Genomic DNA, 27,287 nt, shown 5'->3' with positions numbered 1-27,287 from the left:
ATGGAAATAAAAAAAGTAATCTTGCTTAAAATATCAAAGAAATGTGTCATCTTTAACCTTATGCCTTTTGGAAATCAGGTCATCTTTTACGAGCTTAGATATTCACAGTAACAGAAATTTTGACCAGGGGTGCCCAAACTTTTGCACGCCACTGTATACTGGAGAAAAGTTACTCCTGTGGGAATTACATTTGTGACAGTGAAATACAACATACAACAAGCTACATAGAGCTCGTATGTGGTAAAAATGGGAGGACCAGTATTGTGGGAATGTGATTGGCTGAGACAACTATAACTTGATTGGATATACATCCATTATTTGCATGCCACGTCTCCTGCAATGAAGCCAACCGAAAACTAATGAAGAAAGATACTGGTTGATGACTCAACTGTCTCCATACTGAAAACCATGAATAGTTGCACAACAGAGGACAAAGAGGTGTCGATGCCAACCTTTGTGCCTCTGGTTGGAAAGCATATTGGACCAAGAAAGGACTATGCTGCTCAGGGGAAACATGAAACTGACAAAAGCTGTGTTCTGACTATAAAAGTTTTTGTAGGTAACATATCTGAGAAAGTTTCTGATTTGTTACTTAGGCAGTTGCATGCAAAATCTGGCTTTGTTTTAAGCTGGAAGAGAGTTCCAGGAGCTTCAGAAAAGTTGCAAGTATTCAGCTTTCATGAGCATAAAGAAACAGAATCTACTCTGTGTGCATTAAGGTAGATAATCTTTATATACACACACACATATATATATATAGTTTTATTTAGCATTCTTGGTCACTTAAATATTTAATTATGGCTTATATGTATAAGAAGGTGAATTGCATATGCCATCACGTGGCCATGTGACATGTACGTGCCTCGTTCAAAAGTAACCACAAAGTTAAACTCACATTCTCAATATTGCATATCTTCCTTTGACTTAGTTTAATGTTTTGAAGTTACAAAACGTAACAGAGAGAATGAATTAAGTAATTATTGAGGACACATACTGGTGAGTGACATGAGCCCTGTGGGCCTCCATAGAACACTGGGCTTCTTCATTTCTCGAGCACCTGTATTTACCAATTGTCTTAACGAGAGTTGTTAAACTGTTGTGCTTTCTGTTTAATGGTGCCGAGTTCATTGTGATTGGTGTTGTTGCATGAATTAAGTCACCGGAGAAAAATACTGGCAGAAATGAAGCCATTCAATCCTGGAATCATTTTCTCAAACCTCCTTGGAACCTTCTCCAGTTTCAGCACATCTTTTCCAAGATAAGGAGCCCAAACCTGCTCACAGTACTCCAAATGAGTCCTCACCAGTGCTTTATAAAGTCTCAACATTACATCCTTGCTTTTATATTCTAGTCTTCTTGAAATGAATGCTAACATTGTGTTTGCCTTCTTCACTGCAAATTAATCTTTAGGAAATCCTGCACAAGGACTCCCAAGTCCCTTTGTGCCTCAGTTTTTTTTTGGTATTTTCTCTCCATTTAGAAAATAGTCACCCTTTCATTTCTTCTACCAAAGTGCATGACCATACACTTCCCAACATTGTATTCCATCTGCTATTTCTTTGCCCACTCTGCTAATCGGTCTAAGTTCTTCTGTAGTCTCTCTACTTCCTTAAAACTACTTGCCCCTCCATCTATTTCAACAAAGCCATTAGTTCTAATGTCCAAATTACTGAAATATAACGTAAAAAGAATCATCCATGCTAGTATCTTCCCTATAATACCATGGCCTCATAGCTTGTTAAGCAGCCTCATGCGTTGCACCTTGTCAAAGGTCTTCTGAAAATCCAAGTACACAACTGCATCGCATTCTCCTTTGTCTATACTGTTTGTTATTTCTTCAAAGAATTCCAAAAGATTTGTCAGGCAAGATTTTTCCTTGAGGAACCCATGCTGACTACGGCATTTTATCATGTGCCTCTACATACCCTGAGACTTCATCCTTAATAATCGACTCCAACAGCTTCCCAACCACTGAGGTCCGACTAACTGGCCTGCGGATTCCTTTGTTCTTCCTTTCTCCCTATTAAAGAGTGGAGTGACCTTTGCAACTTTCCAGTTTTCCAGAACCATTCCAGCATCTAGTGATTCTTGAAAGATCATTACTAACACCTCCACAATCTCTTCAGCCACCTCTCTCAGAACCCTGGGACGTACACCATCTGGTCAAGGCGACATCTAACTTCAGACCTTTCAGTTTCCCAAGAATCAGCTTCCTAGTAATGGTTATTTCACACAATTCATGACCCCTGACAATTGAAACTTCCACCATACTGCTAGTGTCTTCCACATTGAAGACGATGCAGATACTTTTGGTAGAATGATTTCGATGGCTCAACGTGGGTCTTGAAATTTTATGTGCTGAATGTCAAAGTACAATCCATATTTACAAAGCTTCCTTGCACACAAACTTCACACCTCCTGATTCATACCCACACCACGGACATCGAGATAAATTTTAATCAGTATTTTCTGGTCTACAATTCAAGGCTTTTAGGAACATATTGTTCATTTAAACTAAATCTGCGTTTACATTCAGATTTTGAAGATCATTGGCTGAGAATTAACAATTGACAATTAACAATTGCTAATTAACAATTGCTAAATGTAAATCGCTCTAACAACTGGCATGATTTTTCCATGTTCTGTGAGTATTTAAAGCAAATTCTCATCTAGTGCTTTGTGGAGTCCATGACTGGTGAATGATTTGTCTGACAGAGTTGCTCGATCATGCCAGCAATGCTCTGTTGGCATTCAATAGCTCAATGTTTCAATGATTTAATAGTTCCATTTAATATCAGAGAATGTATATATAGTGTACAACCTGAAATTCCTACTCTTTGCAAATATCCATGAAACAGAAAACCCAAAGAATGGACAGAAAATTGTTAGAACACTTAGCCCCCCCCCCAACCCTGCTACACACAGCAGCAACAAAGCATCCTCCCTCCCCCCATTTATTCTAGCAGGAAGTATCAGCGCCCAGCACCCACCAAGCAAACAATGACAAGCCCCCAGAGAGCCTGTGATCTGCAGTCCAATAAAGAAAACTACGGTCCACAATTCAGCATTTCAGTGAGCCACAGGCTCTCTCTCTTACTAACAAGAGACAGAAGAATGTCACCCTTTCCACAGCGAGAGGGAGGCCAACAAATTGCTGCTTTGATGTTATAATCTGAAGCAATGCTTATTCCAGCTCACCCGACTCTCCTCCCCCACCCCTATCGAGAGAGAGTGAAAGAGCGCAACCACTCGAGCGCAGAGGCCTCTGACAGCCGCCTCTGCTGGCCTGATGTTCTGATCTCTGCAATGTTTCAGTTGGCAACACCGGAGAATAGTCAAGTCGACCGAGGCGGCGCCCTGAAGGCCCCGAATGCTCACGTCTTCCAGGCCGCTCCTGGAGATATCGAGAAATGGACAGTCAATGAGCTAATGAGCTCTAGAATCAGGAACTCACCACCGTATAGAACTGCCGTTTGAGTGCAGCTGAAGATCATGGACTCCAACAGGACCCCTGCCACCTTGAAAAGGACAAAAGAGACATAACACTGACAAATTTAAGTTGTTTTGCAGATGAGCTCAAAGGAGTCACCCTCTGGTGCCATCTTAGATGCTCCCTCAATAACGTATAACCTCTTCTTTCTTAAATGGGAGTTTGTCAACGGCAGCACTCACCATGACAAAGTCTGCCAATCAGTCTGAGCTCAACATTATGGTCAAGCTAATGAACAGTAGTTGTATAATGTGGGACCATCTGTGGTTGATTGGAAGAATAGAAAACAATATTATTTAATTTGTGATAACCTAATAAAAGTTGACATACAGATGTCTCATGAAGCACAAGAGTAAATTTGCAGTAAAGCAAGCAATTTGGAAGTCCATCATATAGTGAACTCTTTGTGGGAAGGTTGGAGTTAGGGAATAAGGAACAAAAGATAACATGGCAAGACTCAGCATTTCAGCAGCATCTGTGGAAGCAGTAGGTTTAAGTTGATATTTTAGTTCAAATCCCTGCATCCGGACTGAGGGGAAGAGGAAAGATTGTCAGCATATAGCAGTACAAGATTTTTCTGGGGGTGGGGAGAAGACAAATAGAAGCTGGTCGGTGATAGGTGGAAGCAATAAAAGGAGAATAAAAACTGGAAAGCAGGCATGTTTGTGCACAATGAAGAGAATATGGCGAGGATGGGAAATTCAATATTCATACTATTGCTTTTTCAGTCCCCAAGCAGAATTGTTATTTTGATTTGTGTTTAGCTTCTCTGTAGCAATGGAGAAGGCCAAGGACAGGCAGCTCAGTATTGGAGTGGGAAGGAGGGTTAAAATAACATAACATGCAGTCAAAAACTGGAGATGGCTGTTGTAGACAGAGCGCAGGCACTACAGTACAGTCATCTAGTCTACACTTGGTTTTACCAGTGTAAAGAACACTGCATCACAAGTACAGTACCTAATGCAGTGGACCAGGTTGGAAGAGTTGTACTGTAGGTGGACATCTGCTTCACTTGGAAGGATTGTTTAGCGCCCTGAATGGTACAGAGAGAGGAGGAAGAAGGGAGGGCTTTGATGCATATTATGCAGTTATTATCTCCATACCTAACAAAGAGCACATTTGCCTTACAGGCAGGTGCAGCATTGATTCACAAGGTTGGTTCCTAATATGAAGGCTAAGACGCTGAGTAAGGTTGTACTGTATTCATTAGCGTTTAGAAGAATAAGAAGAAAAACATAAAGGACATAAGCATTTAAATGTAAACATAATAACAAAATAAATGCTGAGATCTGGTTGCCTCTGCTTAGAATTTAGGATAAAGTCAAAAATAAGGAGGAAATTTACAGGACAGTGACAAGAAGGAATTTCCACTCAAAGGGGATTGTAACTCATTGCAATTCTCCATCCCAGAAGTCCAGGAATGCTCAGAAATTAAGCATATTCAGACTTGCTTATTTATATTCCTACCACTAGTTATGTTTTCTTTAAAGTACTCTGTGTCACATTTTGAGTGCCTTGATCATGCATAATGTTATTTCGACCTATTCACAAGCTTATCTGAGATACTCACAAGGTTATTCTATATCTTTGCAACACTCTCTGATTTGTGGCTCACAATGGTTGATCCACCATGATATGGCACTAGCTTGAGCTACATCTCTCACAAGACTGTAATCAATAGATTGCTCAACACCGAGGATTAGAAGATAAATGGATTAAGAGGGAAAGTGAAAGATATACAAGATTAACCACGATAAAAATAAGAAATAGAAGCTTTGTAAGTCTGCTCTGCCATACAATAAGATCAGGGCTGTATTTTGTCCTCCCTCTTCTCACTTTACTGCAACCCTTAAACCAAAAATACATCTCTTGATTCCCTCAATGTATAAAATCTAACTGCGATGCAAGATTGAGGGTGACATGTGGTACCTTCTGTCCTTATTTCCTATGAACCAGTTCCATCTCTACTCTAGACTGATGAATGTTTGAGCCTATGGGTCATTGTACACCATCAGAACCAAGCCTTTGCGGGGAATTATTTTAATTTAAGCATTAAACTGGAGGGATTATTCCTCTCCTATTTAATTTCATGCCACTACTTACAGTAATATCATTCATGCATTGACTTGGAAAAACTGTGATACATAGAACATCTGTAACTCACATCATGGTTTCTTTTGAACAATGGATAACCTTACAAAGTGAATTGGCATGGCAACAGATTGAAAATAGATTGTACAGGGATGGTGGCTTGAGTTATCAGGAGGAGGGGAATAAAAGCAGTTTCTTGAGGGCTCAGAGGTCCCATAAAGCATACGAGGAATATTGGAAATGAACTTAACCTTCCTGAACTGGCTGCTTCCATCTCACTCTTATTGCCGGACGTGCCAGAGTTTTCAAACCCTACACAGCTGCTGCTCAAATAAACAGCACTCTGACAACATATTGACATTATTAGTGGAGCCAGGAGGCGAAGGCATACTCCTAGAAGCCCCACATCAACAATAACACCAATACAAACACTCATTTATCACTCTTGATTGGATAGAACATCAAAGGATGCTTGATAAGAGTGATATAAAACACTGAGCCACGTAAGGAGAGAACAAGGCAAATGGCCAGAGACTTAGTGGGAATGGCAAATTTTAAGGCACTATTGAAAGGGGCAAAGAGACTGCATAGTTGAAAGAGGAAATTCTAGAGGTTGAGGCACTGGAAGTTGAAGGCAAAATTGTCAATTGTAGACAAATAAAATCAGAGATGATCAAGAAGAGTACAGGTTATCTTGGAAAGTTATAGGGCTGGAAGGGGCTGCAGAGGTGTGGAATGGAATGATCATTAAGAGGTTTAAGCTTTGAAGAGAAATTTAAAATCAATTTGTTTTCAGTCTGGACCTCATCTAGGATGGATGAATGAGGTACAGAAGGCAAGGTATTGAATTACAGAATTATATAGATTGACTGAGGGAGCACTGTGATGCTTTAAAGACCATCTTATGGTCATATGTAATGAAAATGTTGTGATCAATCTGGTTGCATTGCAGACAGTTGATGAAATGAGGAGGAACCAATAGTCAGGGGATGAATGGTAATTTGCAATGTGAACTAAAGGAATATTTAGTCTCTTAGAATAAGAGCCAGCGATTTATCTATGGCTCTTATTTCAACTCAGAGGGAATTTTTTGTCGTTAAGGATGATGCATTTGGAAGATTAACTCATCAACCTCATCTGCCTCCCATTTAATTAGAAAATGGCAATTAAAAATAGGAAATCTGTAATGAAACAGAAAATGCTGGAGCAAACACGAGTAAATCTGCAGATGTTGGAAATTCAAACAACACACACAAAATGCTGGTGGAACACGGCAGGCCAGGCAGCATCTATAAGGAGAAGCACTGTCGACATTTCGGGCCGAGACCCTTCATCAGGACTAACTGAAAGGAAAGATAGTAAGAGATTTGAAAGTAGTGGGGGGAGGGGAAAATGCGAAATGATAGGAGAAGACCGGAGGGGGTGGAATGAAGCTAAGAGCTGGAAAGGTGATTGGCGAAAGTGATACAGAGCTGGAGAAGGGAAAGGATCATGGGACGGGAGGCCTTGGGAGAAAGAAAGGGGGAGGGGGGAGCACCAGAGGGAGATGGAGAACAGGCAGAGTGATGGGCAGAAAGAGAGAGAAAAAAACCAATAACTAAATATTGTCAGGGATAGGGTAAGAAGGGGAGGAGGGGCATTAACGGAAGTTAGAGAAGTCAGTGTTCATCCCATCAGGTTGGAGGCTATTCAGCCGGTATATAAGGTGTTGTTCCTCCAACCTGAGCGTGGCTTCATCTTGACAGTAGAGGAGGCCATGGATAGACATATCAGAATGGGAATGGGATGTGGAATTAAAATGTGTGGCCACTGGGAGATCCTGCTTTCTCTGGCAGACAGAGCGTAGGTGTTCAGCGAAACGGTCTCCCAGTCTGCGTCGGGTCTCACCAATATATAAAAGGCCACTCCGGGAGCACTGGACACAGTATACCACACCAGCCGACTCACAGGTGAAGTGTCGCCTCACCTAGAAGGACTGTCTGGGGCCCTGAATGGTGGGGAGGGAGGAAGTGTAAGGGCAGGTGTAGCACTTGTTCCGCTTGCAAGGATAAGTGCCAGGAGGGAGATCGGTGGGAAGGGATGAGGGGGATGAATGGACAAGGGAGTCGCGTAGGGAGTGATCCCTGCAGAAAGCAGAAAGGGGGAGGGGGGGGAAGGTGTGCTTGGTAGTGGGATCCCATTGGAAATAGCCAACAGATAATGATTCAGATCATAAACCCTTCACCAGTTAATTCCACAGATGCTGCTTGAGTCAAGGAAGCTGAAAGGTGACCGAATAAAAATGCATAAGAGAGGCTTAGATAGTTGGATTCTTCTTCCATCTTGGAAAAATGGAACCGGTGTATCAAAACCAAGAGTGCATAGATTTAATGATGGGATGGAGTTTTAAAGGAGAGTTGAGAGTTAAGTTTTTGTACAGTGTGATATCTGTAGCAGGTTAACAGAGGAGCTGGTGGAAACATACTCAATTATTAAGTTTAGGTAGGCACTTAAAGAGATGAACCATAGGAGCATATGGAGCTACAGCAGGCAAATGATATGAGATAGACAAAAAGAGGAACGATGGATATGGCAAGCTAAAGGTTCCTTTCTGTATTATTCAATTCCGTCACTCTACGTACCTCCATAACCTGTTGACTGTTTGTAGCATATTCCATTTTTTTTTTAATGGTGGAAAATGTCAGTTGGTTGATGAGTGAAAACCCAATGGTGGCTGACTATTAGCTGCAAGTAGGCATTTTGGAGGGTCATGTGGTTTGGAGATGCAAGGAGATTTTGAATTGGAGAAACCCAAATTGTCCTTTGGTTTAACCATTTATTCTATGAAAACATATTGCAGCTCTTCAAATTCAATGCCTATCCTTCCTGGAACTCTTTCCTTCCACTTCTCTGGAATAGTAAAAGGTTCTTACTGAACATAAATTAGATTATACTGATAATCCAAGCCTTCTCAGCTGACCTGCCAGTAATATTTGATAGTCTTGAACAGACCATCTTCTCCACTGTTGTGAAGAAGGGTGCGACTACACTCAACTGCTTTTACTCCTTTCTGTAAATGCTGCGTCTCCCAGTCCTTGTACACTATCCCGGGTGTTTCTTAGTCATTTTCTAATTAACTTCAAATGGGAGACAGATCGGGTTGATGAGTTAATCTCCCAAATGCATCATCCTTAACTCAAGACAAAAACTTCCCTCAGTAAAAATAAGAGCTGCAGATAAATTGCCTGCTCATCTTTGTTTTCTACCATATTAGTTTATGAGTGATTATGGATGTCAAAGTAGGAAACTAATGCTGTGTTTCCACAACATGGTTCCAATTTGCTGCAGTGTTAAAATGAACTTCAGTTTTGTGTTCTCCTTGCAAGATTATATTAGCCTATTAAAAAATAGCTTTCTCAACATATCTAAGACAAGCAGAACCAAAACATTCCAGTCAAATAAGGATTGGACTGAACAAGCTAGTGCTAAGAACTCAATAGCTGTCAAGAAAGATTGATTGTGATATTTTCTCCAACTCTGCCAATGTTCCTCAGCCTTTTTCACTTGAACAATTTTGCTTCTTGGCTTGATAAAATAGTCAGTTAGGTTGAGCTAGGTAAAAGATGATCATTTGCAAAGATAAAGCATTATTGTCACCTTTTTGACTAAGTTTTTCATAGAATGGGTTTGCTAATAAGCCATATTGAAATCTGTCTTTATAATAGTCAATAGCTGGAAGTCTTTTCTTGTTGATTACACTATCATCTTTTGCTAACATTGTTATTTGTTTTACCAAAAAGAGGGTGATTCAACCAAAGTAAACACATTCTGTAATATGTATGGAAACAGGTTTAGAAAACCAATATAGCTTTGTCTAGATATTAAAAGGTTATGCTTCGTTTATTTTGAAGTGCAGCCACTTGGACAGGTAGTCCGCCTACACACAGCAAAGGTCATACATTGCAGTACAAAAGTAATCACCTTCTCTGTTCTTGATGAAGAGCAAGAAAGGTTTTGGCTAGCAGAAATTTCTTTACTTAATGCCAAGGTATCTGTAACATCCAGCTGATCAGGCTGTCAGGCAAGTTGTAGTTTAACAAACATAAAAAGGTGCTGGACAAGTATTTGACAGGTCTGTCAGCCTTCACAGAGCGAACAGATGTAAGGCTTTCAGGTAAATAGTCTCTATAGAAAAAGAGCAAATACACATAGTGAGACTAAATTGCAGGCAGGTACTCATACACTGTGCAACAGGTACAATTATTTTATTTCAGTGAAATAGTCAATAACCTAATCGGCTTGCAGTCTACAGTAAACCTTGACAGAATTCAGAAATCAATTTTGTGATAATCTATAATGTAATTAACAAAGCTTTTTCAGATCTCAGCCCTTCCCTATACACAAGGTATTTTGTAGGAGTACTCATTTACATCTACTGAAAGCTAGCTCCCAGCTTAGGTGTCCTGTAAATGTTGTCATCTACACGTTTCACTGTGTCTTCAACTAAGGGTGTATGTTTGCAAAGGACATGTGCAGTTGCTCTAATGTTGAACTTGTAGAGACTTCGCTAAGATTTCCTGAATTTATTTTCTTTCTGGATAAGTATAGTGCATATAAAACATTCTTAGTGTAAAATGCTAATGATTTGACAAGATTTTCTCCTGATTTATGAAGGATGATGGTTGAAATATCTTCTGCAATAATTGTATCTTCCATTCCCTATCCTCACTTCACTTTTAACACTTAAGTTCATACATGAATTATATGCTATTACACTATATTATATCAGATAGTTTCTATAGTTTGTGTTTAACAGTTCCAGGTTTGTGTTCACAAACCACCTCCCACTCTTCCTTATGTAATCACTTTTCCATGTTTTATTAATCCTTTCATCTTTGTTCCTCTTAAATGCCTAGTCTATTAAAGTGACAGATTCTGGCAATCATGAGCAAAAACAGAAAATACTCACAGGCAGACTGGGAAGAGAAACATTGTCAAAGCTTCTCCTTAAATACTAGTTATTTCAACCAGTTTGTGTCTTAGCAGGTAATATATTCTAACTGTGCTCAATGCTAGAAGAGCTCCTCCTAGGCCTAGTTTGTATTCCTTCCATCAAGCAAAGTTAAAGAAGAAATTGAACATTGTACTTGCCTTTATCAACCTCGCAACACCCTGTGACTCCATTAGCTAGTAGGCATAATGGATAATCCTCCTGAAATGTGGCTACCTTCAGAAATTTTGAGATCTGCCACATTATGGCAAGCAAGCCATGATTGTAATAACAGATCCACCACAGTCCTCTAATTAAAAAGCCAAGGCCTAGGAATTCTTCTATTAAAAGAAAACATCTTTCTTAGCTTGTGCTGTCACTTTCAAGACTGGTTAACCTGCACTCCAAAGACATCCTATTCTTCTACCCTTTAAAATCTTTACCACTTAGCTCAGGTTGTCTTTTCCTATCCTTCATCGGAAAATGTCATTTTGCTGCTCCGTTAACTTTGACCCACCATGGATTTATCAACTGAAATCAGCCATTCGCTTCATTCTGTCCTCTATCCTTGTCATGAGTTGCACTGGTGAGGAGGAAGGACAATCTCCAATGAAGAGACTGCAAACAGAGTTTATTCATAGGAATTCCAACAGGACATTAATGGCTCGGCTGAACGACACCTCGAGAAGTAACATTAGCCTTTTAAATTCACATACCTGTATTTTGCGACAGAGTCATAACACAAAGATTTTTACTCCCTCACGATGTGAGATGGATTATGATTTGAATGAATAGATTCTATAAATAAATAAATTCAAAACTTGGACCTCCTGATTAGCGCTAATTGGGCATGCACTTAAATATTACAAATGATGCAGAATTCCTGAGCTTATCAAAATAAACTTAACAATTTTAAAAAGAAAGCACCAGGAGACAATATTATGAAGAGTGGTCACTCAAGAAAATCACAAGGAAATCTAAATGATTAACGACTCTCATTAAACAATAATTAACCCATTCAGATACCCTAAAATATAATGCTCTCTGGCCTCCAGCATGGGCCTGAAGACCTCATTACGATCCTTCACTGTTTATTTTCATTCTGTTCCATGTCATCCACCAGTTTTGATATTCAAGATTCAAGAGTGGAAATTGTCTGTTGGCATTCTTCAGTAAATGAGTAAAGGAGAACAACTGCTACTCTGGACCCAATGCATCCATAAAAAGAAACAAAATAAGCATAAAGATCACACTAAAAACACTATATATACAAATATGAATCAATCCTATAAAACACAATGCACAAGTTACTGTTACATATGTTTGGACATAAACTGATTGTCTATACATAAAGTGATACTAGGTGATGTGTTGTGGTGGTGTAGGGTGGTTGTGTGGATTAATAGATGGAGGTGTTGATCTGGGGAAGTAACTGTTTGTGAGACTAGTGGTCCTGGCATGGTTACTGCATAGTTACTCTTCCCTGACGGGAGTGAGATAAGCCCTCTATATGCAGTGCGGGAGGTATTGCTGGCCTTTACCTGACAGCTTTCAGTGTATATATGGATATATAATACTCTGTACATTGTGTACTTAATGCATGTAAAAAAGGAAATGGTAGACTTTGCAACAACCCTGCTGTCTCATTCCCACCTGTCTCAGTAGCCAATGAACTCTGCTCTCCACTTTCTGTCCCTTTGCTAATTTCCTGTCCATGTTGGCATTGAAGTACATTTGTATTTATGTAGTTCCTTTCATGACTTTAGACAAAACTAAACATGTTTATAGTTAATAATGCACTTTCAAAGTGCAATCACTTTTATAATGTAGAAATAAAACAGCTAACTTATGTAAAATAAACACTGACAAGAGCAATAGCAGCATTATTAGAGAAACAGTTTTGTCTGAACATAGAATATAGAACAGTGGAGCACAGGAACAGGCCTTTCAGCCCACTATGTCTATACTAGACAAGATGGCAAATAAAACAAAATCTCTTCTGTCTGTACTTGATCCATATCCCTTGATGACCTGCATATTGATGCATCTATCTTAAATGCCACTATCATATCTGTTGCAACCATAACCACTGGCAGCCTGTTCTAGACAGCTACCACTCTGTGCAAAAGCCTCCCTGTGCATCTCCTTTAAATTCCCCTCCCCACCTTAAATAAATGTTCTCTAATACTGATATCTCTACATTGGAAAAAAAATTCTGAATAGCTACCTTCCCTATGCCTCTCCTAATTTTCTAATGGTGTTGGCTAAGAGATGAAGATGGACAAAAGCATTTATTTTGCTCTTTATTGGATGGAATCTTATGTTAGATCAAAGCTAAAAAAAAAGAAATGCATTAATCATATTATAGCCCATGCACAATTATTAGTGTAAGTTAAGATGACATTGGATAAATTCTACATACCATTTACCCTAGGAGATGTTCAATTGTGTAGCAGGAGAGAGTGTTCAAAAGAAGCAAATGGGGTCATTCAGAACATTCTGCACACCACAGTTCTTGAGGAGATATTGGATTATAAATAATTAGACACTTGGCAAGGGCCAATATAAAGAAATTAGGTTTAAGTGGAATGGCTAGTGTGTGAGCAGGCAAGTGTTGGAGTGGGGAATTCAGACATTAGCTCAAAGAGGCTTCAATGAGGAGAGGTGGAGGCAGTAGGTGGATTATCTAATATTTCTGTCTTTCTTCTTGCACAGTTAGAGTAGTGAGGATACCAGGAAGGATGGTTGAATGCTCCTCTAGCAGGATGTGGGAAGGCAGGGAGACTTCCCGTGTCGCTGACGACTGCACTTGTAAGAAGTGCATCCAGTTGCAAATTCTTTTAGATCATGTCAGGAAATTGGAGCTGAAACTGTATGATCTCCAGATCATTCAGAAGACCGAGGGGTTTATTGACAAGATATACAGGGTGGTAGCTACACCCAAGATGCTAGACATAGGTAACTGGTCAGGAAAGGGAAAGGGGATAGGCAGCCAGTGCAGAGTAGCTCCATAGCCATTCCCCTTAACAAGACTTAAGGGGACTTTAGACACTGTTGGGGGCAGGGTACTACCTAGCAAAGGAAAGCCATGGTGGTCAGATCACAGGCACTGAGTCAGGCACTGTGGCCCAGAAATGGAGAGGGGAGAAGTAGTTATAAGGAATTCCATAGTTAGGGAAGCAGATAGGAGATTCTGTGGACACGAGAGGGACAACTGGACGGTACGTTGCTTCCCGGGTGCCAGGGTCAGGGATGTTTCGGATCAGGTCTACAGCATTCTAAATTGGGGGAGTGAGCAACTGGAGTCGAGGTACATATCAATACCAATGACATAGGTAGCAAAAGGGAGGTAGTCCTGAAGAGAGAATAAAGGATGATAGGTAGAAAACTAAAAAGCTGGACCTCCAGGGTAGTAATCTTCAGATTGCTGACTGTGCCACATACCAGTGAGGGCAAGAATAGGATAATTTGGCAGATGAGTGGATAGCTGAGGAATTGGTGTGGGGGCAGGGTTTTAGATGTATGGATCATTGGGATATCATTTGGGAAAAGTATGACCCATACAAAAAAAGACAGGTTGCACCTGAACCTGAGGGGCACCGATATCCTTGTGGACAGCAAACACAAAGTACACTGCAAATGCTGTGGTCAAATCAACACGTACAAAAGCTGGATGAACTTTGCCATATTATATGTCCTCTCTTTTGCTTTTATACTTTGACTTCCCTTGCCAGCAATGACTGTATCATCCACCTTTTAGAATACTTCTTCATCTTGGCGAAGTATCTATCATGTAACTTCCCAAACTTCAGCCATTGCTGTTCTGCTATCATCCTTGCTAGTGTCCTCTCCAATCAACTGTGGCCCACTCCCCTCTCATGTCTCTATAATTTCCTTCACTCCTCTGTAATAGCAGAGAGGGGTAGAGAGGTGAGACCCGATGAAGATTGGGGGACCGCTTCATCAAGCACCTCCGCTCCGTCCGCCACAACAGACAGGATCTCCCGGTTGCCACTCACTTCAACTCTGCTTCACATTCCCATTCGGATATGTCCATACATGGCCTCCTCTACTGCCATGATGAGGCCAAACTCAGGTTGAAGGAGCAACATCTCATCTACTGTCTGGGTAGTCTCCAGCCCCTTTGTATGAACATCGAATTCTGCAACTTCTGGTAATTCCCTCCCTCTCCCTTCCCCCATCCCACTTTCTCTCTGCCTCCTCTTCTAGTTGCCTATCACCTCTCTCATGATTCTGCCTTTTTCTACTACCCATAGTGCTTTCCCCTTACATTCCTTCTTCACCTCTCCTACCTATCCCCTCCCCCACCCCTTGATCTTTCCTCTGATTGGTTTTCCACCCTCCCCCTACCTTCTTTATAGGGACCCTGCCTGCTCCTCCTTCAGTCCTGATGAAGGGTCTCGGCCCAAAATGTTGACTGCTCATTTCAACAGATGCTGCCCAACCTGCTGAGTTCCTTGTGGACAGGTTTGCTAGTACTGTTGTGGACTGTTTAAATTAATTTGGCAGGGTGATGTTAACCGGAGTGATAGGGCTAAGGGTGGAGCAGTTGGTATACAAGTAGATGCAGTGTGTAGTGAGACTGTGAGATAGGACAGGGAGATAATAGAGCAAAATTGCAGTCAGTGGGATGAGTTTAAGTGTAACATTGGAGAAAAATCAAAAATTGTGATGAATACAGGACTGATGATGTCTTATTTGAATTCACACAGTATACAGAATATGGCAGATGATTCTGAGGTGCAGTTAGAGACTGGCAGATATGATCTTGTGGGCTTCACTGAGTCATGGCTAAAGAAAGACATAGCTGGGACTTAACTTTTAAGAATACATGATGTATCAAAAGAACAGACAGGTAGGTAGAGGGGTGGGGTGGCTCTGTTGGCGAAAAATGAAATCAAATCATTAGAAAGAGGTGATGTAGGATCAGAAGATGTTGAATTCTTCTGGGTAGAGTTAAAAAACTTCACAGTTAAACATATTCTGATAGGAATTATATACAAGCCTCCAAGCAGCATCCAGGATGTGGGGTATATGTTACAATGGGAGATCAAAAAGGCATGTAAAAGGGACAGTGCTGTGAAAAACACAGGGGATTTCAATATGCAAGTAAATTGGTAAAATTCGGTTTGGTGCTGAATCCCATGAGAGAGATCTTCTAGATCATCTACATGGTGGCTTTTTAGAGTAGCTTGTGGTTGAGCCCACTAGGGAAAAGGCAATTCTGCATTGGTTGCTGTGTAATGAACCAGTTTGTTTCAGGAGCTTAAGGTAAAGTGCCTCTTAGGAGGCAGTGAACATAATGTGATAGAATTCACTCTGCAGTTTGAAAGAGAGAAGCTAGTTATTTATATATATATATATATATATATATCAATATTACAGAGGAGTGAAGGAAATTATAGAGACATGAGAGGGGAGTGAGCCACAGTTGATTGGAGAGGACACTAGCAAGGATGATAGCAGAACAGCAATGGCTGAAGTTTGGGAAGTTACATGATAGATACTTCGCCAAGATGAAGAAGTATTCTAAAAGGAGGATGATAGAGCCATTGCTGGCAAGGGAAGTCAAAGTATAAAAGCAAAAAAGAGGACACATAATACAGCAAAAATTAATAGGAAGTTAGGCAATTGGGAAGCTTTTATAAACCAACAGAAGGCAACTAAAAAATCATAAGGATAGAAAAAATAAAATATGAAGGTAAGATAGTCTAAAACATAAAAGAGTATACCAAATGTTTTCAAATATATGAAGAGTAAAACAGAGTGGATATCGGACCACTGAAAAATGATGCTGGAGAGTCTGTAGTGGAGTACAAAGATGTGGCTGATGAATTTGCTAAGTATCTAATGTCAGTCTCACTGTGGAAGACAGTAGCTGTGTGCCTGTAGTTTGAAAGTGTCAGGGCAGAAGTGAGTGCAGCTGCTATTAATAAAAAGAACGTTGGAAAATTGCAAATGTCATTCCACTAATCAGGAACAGAAAGAGGCTGTCAGGGTCCGGTCCGGAACTGCGTTCCGCGTTTTGATCCGGTCCGAGGGCTCCAGACTCCGGGTCCTGCAGTTGTCCCTCCTGTCACCCGTGATCTAGTTAGGACCCTCCTGGTTCAAGGAGGCACACCTGTAACTCATTGAGCTGCAGGTGTTTATAAGGGGCCTTGGGACTGGGACCAGGCGGGTGGTCATTTTGTTCTGTTTCTCTGCCGGCTCTGATCTCTGCTTTGTATTCTGTGATTCCGCCCGGGCTCAGATCTTCTCCTCATCGTGCTTCTCTGCCCTGTACCAGTACTGCCAGGTTGGTCCTCTCCCCCACCTTTCTTCCCATGCGCTGGTCCCGCTTCTCCGCTCATTTGTTTTGTTCGCGCGGTTGCGCTGTCTGCCGGCCATTTCCGAATTTCCCGTTGTCATGACTGTTGTGTTGGTCACCCTGGACTTAGGCCCGTTCCTACCCCTTGCCTCGGTCGGGCAGGTCCGGCCGACCTGCCGCTGCCCGGCGGGGGTTCTGCCTGTTTCTATCCCTTGCCTCCGTCGGGCGGATCCGGCCAATCCGCCACGGCCCGGCGGGGGTTCTGCCCCGTCCTCCTCTTCCGCCCAAACCCTGGAATAGTGCCCCGCACCCGCCTAGGGGTCCGCGTCGTGCCCAGGCCTCCGGTGTTTCCGCCTGGGGGATGTCCCTACCCCGGACATATGTGGCCCGCCCAGGGAGGGCTATCCGCCAGCTTATCTAGCCTGCCTGCCTGAACCTCGAGGACCTGCCTGTCTGCCTGCCTGAACCCCGGGGACCTGTCTGCCTGCCTGAACCCCGGGAGCCTGTCTGCCTGCCTGAACCCCAGGAGCCTGTCTACCTGAACTCGAACTTCGGGAGCCCGCTCCGCTCTGCCTGCCTGAACTTTGGGAGCCGCTTTGCTCTGCCTGCCTGAACTCCGGGAGCCCGCTCCGCTCTGCCTGCCTGAACTCTATCTACCTGAACCCCAGCTCTACCCTTAAGTGCCATGGCATCCCCATCCTGTCCTCCCCCTAGTACTTCAGTGTCTGCGTCCTGCGTTTGGGCCCATCCGGCCCCTCCTGACAGAGGCAGAAGAAAGGAAATTATAGGCCAATTAGTCAGACCTCAGTTGTTGAGAAGATACTTGGAGGCACATGATAAAATAGGCTAAAGTCAGCATCATTTCCTTAAAAGGAAAACTTGCCTGACATATCCATTGGAATTATTTGAGAAAATAACAAGCAGGAGAGACAAAGGAGAGTCAGCGGCTGTTGTGTACTTGAATTTTCAGAAGGCTTTTGACAAGGTGCTGCCCATGACACTGCTTAACAAGGTAAGGTTACTAGCATAGATAGAAGATTGGGTAACTAGCAAGAGATAAATAGTGGGAATAAAGGGACTTTTCTGGTTGTCTACAAGTGACTAGTGCTGTTCGCAGGGGTCAGTTTTGGGACTGCTTCTTTTCACATTGTATGTCAGTAATTTGGATGACAACATCGATGGCTTTATGGCCAAATTTGTGGATTGAACAAAAAATAGGTTGAGGGGCAGTTGGTGCTGCGGAGTCAAAGAGTCTACAGTAGGACTTGGACAACTTGGGAAAATGAGCAAAGAGATGGTAGATTGAATATAGTATAGGGAAGTGTATGGTCTTTGGTATGCACTTTGGTAGAATAAATAAAGATGTAGATTACTTTCTAAATGGGGAACAAATTCAGAAATCACAGGTGCAAAGGAACTTGGGAGTCCTAGTGCAGGATTCCCTAAAGGTTAACTGGCAGATTGAGTTAGTTGGAAGGAAGGCAAATACAATGTTAGCATTCATTTCAAGAGGACTAGAAGATAAAAGTAAGGATGTAGATAGATAGATAGATACTTTATTCATCCCCATGGGGAAATTCAACATTTTTTCCAATGTCCCATACACTTATTGTAGCAAAACTAATTACATACAATACTTAATTCAGTATAATATGATATGCATCTAAAATCACCCTCTCAAAAAGCATTAATAAATAGCTTTTAAAAAGTTCTTAAATAGTTTACTAAAATACATTGAATGGTAACTTAAGCTCAGTCCTAACCCCGGCACTTTAACATATCTTACCCCTGGCGGTTGAATTGTAAAGCCGAATGGCATTGGGGAGTAATGATCTCTTCATCCTGTCTGAGGAGCATTGCATTGATAGCAACCTGCCACTGAAGCTGCTTCCCTGTCTCTGGATGGTGCTATGCAGAGGATGTTCAGGGTTTTCCATGATTGACCGTAGCCTACTCAGCACCCTTCGCTCTGCTACCGATGTCATACTCTCCAGTACTTTGCCCACGACAGAGCCCGCCTTCCTTACCAGCTTATTAAGACGTGAGGCGTCCCTCTTCTTAATGCTGCCTCCCCAACACGCCACCACAAAGAAGAGGGCGCTCTCCACAACTGACCTATAGAACATCTTCAGCATCTCACTACAAACATTGAATGATGCCAACCTTCTAAGGAAGTACAGTTGACTCTGTGCCTTCCTGCACAAGGCATCTGTGTTGGCAGTCCAGTCTAGCTTCTCGTCTAACTGCACTCCCAGATACTTGTAGGTCTTAACCTGCTCCACACATTCTCCATTAATGATCACTGGCTCCATATGAGGCCTAGATCTCCTAAAGTCCACCACCATCTCCTTGGTCTTGGTGATATTGAGACGCAGGTAGTTTGAGTTGCACCATATCACAAAGTCCTGTATCAGTTTCCTATACTCTTCCTCCTGTCCATTCCTGACACACCCCACTATGGCCGTGTCATCAGCGAACTTCTGCACATGTAATGCTATGTTGTAGTAAAATTTACTGATGACACTAAACTGAGTGGAAAAGCAAATTGTACAGAGGATGTGGAGAGTCTGCAGAGGGATGTAGATAGGTTAAGTGAGTGGGCCAAGGTCTGGTAGATAGAATACAATGTTGGTAAATGTGAGATCATCCACTTTGGAAGGAATAACAGAAGAGCAGATTATTATTTAAATGGTGAAAGATTGCAGCATGCTGTTGTGCAGAGGGACTTGGGAGTGCTTGTTCATGAATCACAAAAAGTTGGCTTGCAGGTACAAAAGGTCATTAAGAAGGCAAACGGAATGTTGGCCTTCATTGCTAGAAGGATTGAATTCAAGAGCAGGGAGGTCATGCTGCAACTATACAGGGTACTGGTGAGGCTACACCTGGAGTACTGTGTGCAGTTCTGGTCTCCATACCGGAGGAAGGATATACTGGCTTTGGAGGCAGTGCAGAGGAGGTTCACCAGGTTGATTTCAGAGAAGAAGGGGTTAACCTATGAGGAGAGAGCGAGTCCCCTGGGACTATACTCTCTGGAATTCAGAAGAATGAGAGGGGATCTTATAAAAACATACAAAATTTTGAAAGGGATAGATAAGCTAGAAGTAGGAAAGTTGTTTCTATTGGTAGGTGAGACTAGAACTAAGGGACATTGCCTCAAGATTCAGGGGAGAAGATTTAGGACGGAGATAAGGAGAAACTGTTTCTCCCAGAGGGTGGTGAATCTGTTGAATTCTCTGCCCAGGGAAGCAGTTGAGGCTTCTTAACTAAATATGTTTAAGAAACAGATAGAATTTTACATAGTAGGGGAATTAAGAGTTATGGGGAAAAGACAAGCAGATGGAGCTGAGTTTACGGACTGATCAGCCATGATCTAATTGAATGGTGCAGCAGGCTCGATGGGCCAGATGGCCTACTCCTGCTCCTATTTCTTATGTTCTTATAAGGCATTGGTCAGACTGCCAGTGTATTGTGAGTTGCTTTGGGCCTCCTATCTGAGAAAAGATGTGCTGATATTGGAGAGGGTCCACAGGAGGATTACAAGAATGATTTCAGGAATGAAAGGGTTAACATATGAGGGCTCCAGACCTGCACTTGCTTGAGTTTAGAAATATGAGGGGAGGATCTCATTGAACCCTATTGAATATTTAAAGGCCTAGATAAAGTGGATATCTCCTAAACTGCGGATGTTGAGGACCAGAGGGCATAGACTCAGAATAGAGATGAGGAGGAATTTCTTTAGCCTGACAGTAGTGAATCTGTGGAATTTATTGGCATATTTTGCTATGGAGGCCAAGTCATTGGGTATATATAAAGTGAAGGTTGATAGGTTCATTATTAGTCAGGGTATCAAAAGTTATGGGGAGAAGGCAGAAGGTTGTTGTTGAGAGGGATAATAAATCAGCCACGATTGAATAGTGGGGCAGATACAATGGACTGAATGGTTCCCTTTGTTTTATGGTCTTATGGTATTAAGTGATCCCTATTATTACCAGAAATATATGTTTTACTTCATTATCTCATAATAGATTATTGTGTTGCCTGTCACCTTCTATTACTTTTTATCAATTACTCTATAATCAAATTCTAGGGTCATGCACATGTTTGCTACTATTAAATAATGCTTAGAATTAGATAACACAGCATCTTCTTGATTATTGTTACAACTTTGACCTACATTAAATTAAATTTGTAATATGTTTATATAGCTCCTAGAAATGTTAACCTTTCAATTAGACTATTGTTTATGAGTCACATTCATGAGCCAATTATGTTGAAGGTGGTGGTTAACATCAAATCATTCTTCAATGCAAAGCAGCAAATTCTGGAAGTGCACTCCAAGGTATATTTCAAGAACAGAGAACTGGATATTGCTCAGCCTCTATTGGGTACTTCAGTATTCGTTATTGCTGGCTTTTCTAGTATTTTCTAGAATTAAAAACAAAATTTTTTCTGATAGATGGTAATATATGCTTTATGTTTGAGTCTTTCTGTCACTTGGGATATCTTTGATACGTCTAATCATATCCTTACCTCATGGCATTGAAGTATAGTCTGCCATCAACTGGAAGACAGCCAATTTTCTCCTGGTCAACAGGGATTTTGATCTTAATAGCAGAGTTCTTAGCTCTGACCAGTGATAAAGTAATGTTGTTGTTGGCAGAATTTCAGATTGTGATGAGAATGTGTACAAGAGTGAGACAGATCTGTGTTTGAGAGGTATCACAACAACAATCTGGCACTCAGTGTCAGTAAGACCAAGGAATTGATTGTGGACTTCAGAAAGGGGACATCAAAGGAACACACACCAGTCCTCATCGAGAGATCAGCAGTGGAAAGGGTGAGCAGTTTCAAGTTCCTGGGTGTCAACATCTCTGAAGATCTATCCTGTGCCCAACATATTGATGCAATTACAAAGAAAGCACAGCAGCAGCTGTGAAATTCAAATTTCATTGGGAATTTGAAGAGAATTGCTATGGCATGTCACCAAAGACTCTGGCAAATTTCTACAGGTATACTGCAAAGACCATTCTAACTGCGTGCATCATCATCTGATATGCAGGAGCCACTACACGGCATCGGTAAAAGCTACAGAGGGTTGCGAAAGGCAGCTCCATCATGGGCACTACTCTTCCCAGAATTGAGGACATCTTAAAAAGGCAATGCCTCAACGAGAGCAGCACCCATTGCTAAGGACCCTCACCACCTAGGACAGGCCCTTTTCTCATTGTTATCACCAGACAGGAGGTACAAGAGTCTGAAGCACATACTGAAGGTTTTTGGGACAGCTTCTTTCCAACCACCATTATATTTCTGAATGGACAGTTGATCAACCATGAGCACTACTAATGATGTTTGTTTGCACTATATATTTAATTAATTTATTTATTATTGTGATTTATAGTTTGTTTTAAGTATTACACTGTACTGCTGCCACAAATCAACAACTTTCATGACAGTGATATTAAACCTGATTCTGATTTTGATTCTGAAAATCAGCTGCCTTCCTCCTGTAATCAGATGATGGACTCTGTAGTACTTTCACAGTCAGTCTGCATTTAACTCTTTTTATCTGAAGTTTCAGGGACAACAGCATGGGCCCTATAGACCAAGAAATGCAAGGTAGTCATGGTTCATGACCCTAATTATAAATCTTCTCAAGATGCTAGTATCCTAATTGCATTTGCGTGTTACAGTCGAGTATCATAGACACACCGGATCTAGTCCATTTCTCCCATGTTATCACCCTTCAGCTGCACCCTTACTGAGCTTATCAATTCAGTGGAGCTGAGCCTGCTGTAGTATGAGGGTTGGAATGAGCTATTGCTGTTCATTGTGTTACATACCCAATGGGTATCTTGTGACTGTCTTATGACCATGATATAATTGAGTATCTGGTGAGCATGATGTGATAGTCTTGTGATGGTGGGGTGATGTAATTTCCCGCCAGTGTGAGGTCACATGACGTAATTTTCCCACCAGAGGTCATGTGATGGCCTGTTTCAACAGGTATAAAATGGGAAAGCCTTGCTGTGACACAGGTCAGTTCATTGTTTAATTCGTCAGTTACTCCGTTATACTGTGTATTCGTCTCATGTCGCAGTTTTGTTTTGAAGTGGAGTTTTACTTTCTATCTTAAGTCTCAAAGGTTATTGCCGGCTGTCTCGCCAAACGCTGCCAGTTTTGGTTTCTACCTTTGCAGTCCAGTCGGAGAGTGAAGTATTTACCGAAGTACGGAAAACCTGAATGTAAGAAGAGAAAGGGTTAAGGTTAGACTGTGCTAAGATCTAAGCTTACAAAACATATGCTGACACATTGCTAAATAAGGATATAAGATTCTTGCAAAACTGTATAGGTACAATCTGTACCTTGTGGTAATCATGAAGAACTAAAAAGGAGTCATTAAGCTAGGAGCTGAGAGCGGAGGTGGATGGAACAGATGGAGATAAGCTGTACTCTTGTGGCTAACTCCAAGGCCGATAAGTGTTTGAAAACTTGGCAGACATGGCTCTGCGGATGGCTAACTCCAAGGACAGAGGATATGAGAAAATGTGTATGTGACCCCCGAAATGTACAAGCCTGTGGGGAGGGGGAGAGTGGAGCTGACTATGAATAATTGTAGGAATGATACAGCAACTGAGGGACACGTGATAACCTACTTGAAACTGTATAAAAGGAAATGAAATGTAATGCTCTGGGCTCAATACTGCTGGAGCAGTTTTGGGTCCGACTCTGCAGACTCGTGAAAAATAAAGCTTTGCCGCTTTGCAGTTTGCTGAGACTCATGGTGTGAGTTATTTCTGACAGCTGGGGGTCTCGTCCGGGATCCCCACTCCGGTCGTGGAGGGCGAGAGGAAGGACATCGGAGAAGGTGCACCCTGCCGAGTTCGGCAGTCCCTGATTCCTTGCTCGTCGTCTGAAACGGCTTGAGCGAGTGAGATCCGGACAGCGCAAGGCGGCAAAGCAGGGAGGAAAGGAGACGGTTCTACGGCACACCGGGTAAGTGAGACTAGCTAACTGAGATCTAGGTGGGTGTGACCGGGTAAACTAGGTGTGACGACACCTAGAGTAAAAAGAACCGGGCCGGGAAGGGAATAATGGGAGGGGGAAGCTCAAAGGAAGAGGAGCCGGAGAGTTCGGGTTTGTTCCCGAAGGTACCTCCTGATAGCCCCCTCGGTAGAATGTTTGCAGGATGGGGATATGGACGAACAAAGGGAAAGCAGAAAAAGAGAATGGTAGAATATTGCAAATCATGGTCCAAACAGCCAATAAAAGGGTCCTCGGTATGGTGGCCACCATTTGGGTCAGATGAGGATTGGGTTAGACAGGCCTTAAACATATATGTAAACTCTAAGCCAAATGTAAAAGAAGAAGAAAGTGAATACGCCTCTTGCTGGGTTTCGGGGCCAGGAGACTCAGCCAGAAGTTACAAATTGGAAACAAAGAACAAGGAGAAACCTCCTTGGGAAGTATTGAATCATTTACCTCCGCCTTACGTGCCCCGGCCTGAACAACCGGAGGCGGCTCCCTCTGCCCCCCTCCAACCGGACGATCCGGCACGGGAGGCGGAGGCTGAAAAGGAAAAAGAACGGGAAGAATGGGCGGAAGAAGAAGAAAAACGAAAAGAGGAATACGATGAGTGGTTAGAAAAAGAAAGGAAGAAGTGGGAGGAAGGGAATCCACCACAATCAGGACCCCCCTTTATTATGACGCGCTCCCGGACACGACAACGGGTGAAAAAGGAAGAGGAGCCCAAGTTATGCCCCTTAAGGGAGGTCCCGATGAGTGGACCTGATGGGGGAACGGGGTATGTGAATGTTCCCCTGACCAGCACTGAGGTAAGAACCTTTAAAAAAGAAATGAAGAACCTCCTGGAAGATCCGATGGGACTGGCTGAACAGTTGGATCAGTTCCTCGGGCCTAATATATACACCTGGGATGAAATGTATTCCATCATGGGGACGTTATTCTCAACCCAAGAGAGACAAATGATAAGACAAGCGGCTATAGTTATGTGGGAGAAAGAAAAGACTACCGAAGGGGCACCTAAGTTTCCCCTCACGGAGCCAAACTGGAACAAACAGACTCCTGAAGGACGAGGAAACATGAGGGATATGAGGGAATTCCTGATCAAGGGGATAAGACAAGCGGTCCCCAAGGGTCATAATTTCAATAAGGCATTTGGAAGTCATCAAAACCCCGATTAGACCCCAACTGACTTCCTGGATAGAATTCGGAAAAATATGCAACAATATGCGGGGGTAGACCCGGAGACAGAGGTGGGACAACAGCTAATTAGGGTAGAATTTGTATCGAAAGCCTGGCCAGACATTCGGAAGAAACTAGAGAAGATAGAGGACTGGAATTCAAAACCCTTGAGTGAATTACTGCGAGAAGCGCAGAAGGTGTTTGTAAGAAGAGACGAGGAGAAACAGAAAAATACCGCTAGGATAATGGTTCAGACAGTACGGCAAGTAACCACAGAAAACAGGGAAAAGAGGGGAACGTGGTCAGACCGAGGCAATGGCCAAGAACCAGGAAGGAAAACGCGAAGGACTCTAAGATGCTTCCACTGTAACGAGGAAGGACATTTTAAACGGGAATGTCCTAAGTATCGGCGAGAGGTCAGGTCATATGCCATGATGGAGGACGAAGACTAGGGGGGTCGGGGGTTCCTACCCTTGGGGAGAAGAGACTATCGACAGGAACCCCTGGTAAATCTGAAATTAGGTCCCCAAGGGTCAGATACAACCTTTATGGTAGATTCGGGTGCTGAAAGATCCAGTGTAATCCAGATACCTCCCGGCGCCCGAACAGGAACAAGAGTAATGAAGGTATCCGGTATCGGAGGAAAAACGATACAAGTGCCCATTGTGGACAATGTGGAAGTCGGATATGAAGATAGGGCAACAAGGCAAGACCTTCTCCTGCTGCCCTCGGCAGGATTCAACCTATTAGGAAGGGACCTGCAAGTGCAACTGGGCATTGGAACAGTGCCGAACAATGGAGAAATAATAGTAAAATTATTCGCATTAAAAGAAGAGGACGACCAGAAAATAGAGCCCGAGGTGTGGTATAGAGAGGGAAATAGGGGAGGATTGAACATCAGCCCTCTACAGATCACCTTGCTACCGGACGGTCGCCCAGTAAGGAGGAAGCAGTATCCCATTGCGATGGAAGGAAGAAAAGGGCTGCAGCCGGTAATTGAAGGGCTGATCGCAGATGGACTGCTGGAAGAATGTATGTCGCCATATAATACCCCCATCCTCCCGGTGCGAAAACCGGACGGGACTTATCGGATGGTACAAGACCTGCGGGGTCTAAATGCAGTAGTCCAGACCCGATACCCGGTAGTACCCAACCCGTACACCCTGATGAGTAAAATCTCCCCTGACCATGAATGGTTCAGTGTAATAGATCTAAAAGATGCTTTCTGGAGTTGCCCGCTAGAAGAAAGCAGTCGGGACATGTTTGCGTTTGAATGGGAAAATCCTACAACAGGGCGGAAAAGACAACTCAGATGGACGGTCCTGCCGCAAGGATTCACTGAGTCACCTAACCTATTCGGGCAGGTCTTGGAGCAAGTACTAGCGGAATTCCAATGTGCTCCAGAGAACCAACTGCTACAGTATGTGGATGATTTATTACTATCCGGGCCAACACAGAAAGGGGTGCAGGAAGATACCATCAGATTACTGAACTTCCTAGGGAAAAAGGGGCTACGGGTCTCCAAGAAAAAGTTACAATTCGTGGAAAAGGAAGTAAGGTATCTGGGACACCGGGTCAGTAAGGGACAGCGAAGCATTACCCCAGAAAGGATAGCTGGAATAACAGGGATGTCGCTACCTCGTACCAAGAAGGAGATACGACAGTTCCTGGGGTTAGTGGGGTATTGTCGAATCTGGATTGAGAATTATACTCCCCTGGTGAAATTTCTGTATGATAAACTCGGGCAAGATGAGCAAACAGTAAAATGGACAAAGGAAGAGGAGCAAAAATTCAACTATATCAAGGGGCAATTGATCCGTGCTCCGGTGTTAGTCTTGCCAGCCCTGGAAAAACCATTCCAGCTGTACGTCAACAATGCCGAAGGAATGGCCCAAGGGGTACTCACCCAACTAAGAGGAGGAAAGCGGCAACCCGTGGCTTTCCTGTCAAAAATGTTAGACCCGGTATCGCGTGGATGGCCCACCTGTATCCAAGCAGTGGCAGCGACAGCGGTATTGGTAGAGGAAGCCCGGAAACTAACTTTTGGAGGGAAGATCACAGTGCATTCTCCCCACTCGGTCAGCACCCTACTAGCCCAGAAGGCACATCGGTGGCTCACTGACTCCCGCATTCTAAAGTACGAAACTATACTGATGACCGGAGAAGACCTAAACTTCGCAAAGGATTCCAGTTGCAACCCAGCC

This window comes from Hemitrygon akajei, chromosome 17 (genome assembly GCF_048418815.1).
Source record: "Hemitrygon akajei chromosome 17, sHemAka1.3, whole genome shotgun sequence".
Classification (NCBI taxonomy): Eukaryota; Metazoa; Chordata; class Chondrichthyes; order Myliobatiformes; family Dasyatidae; genus Hemitrygon; species Hemitrygon akajei.
The sequence above is the reverse complement of the archived record's forward strand: the minus strand, read 5'-3'. Positions refer to the sequence as shown.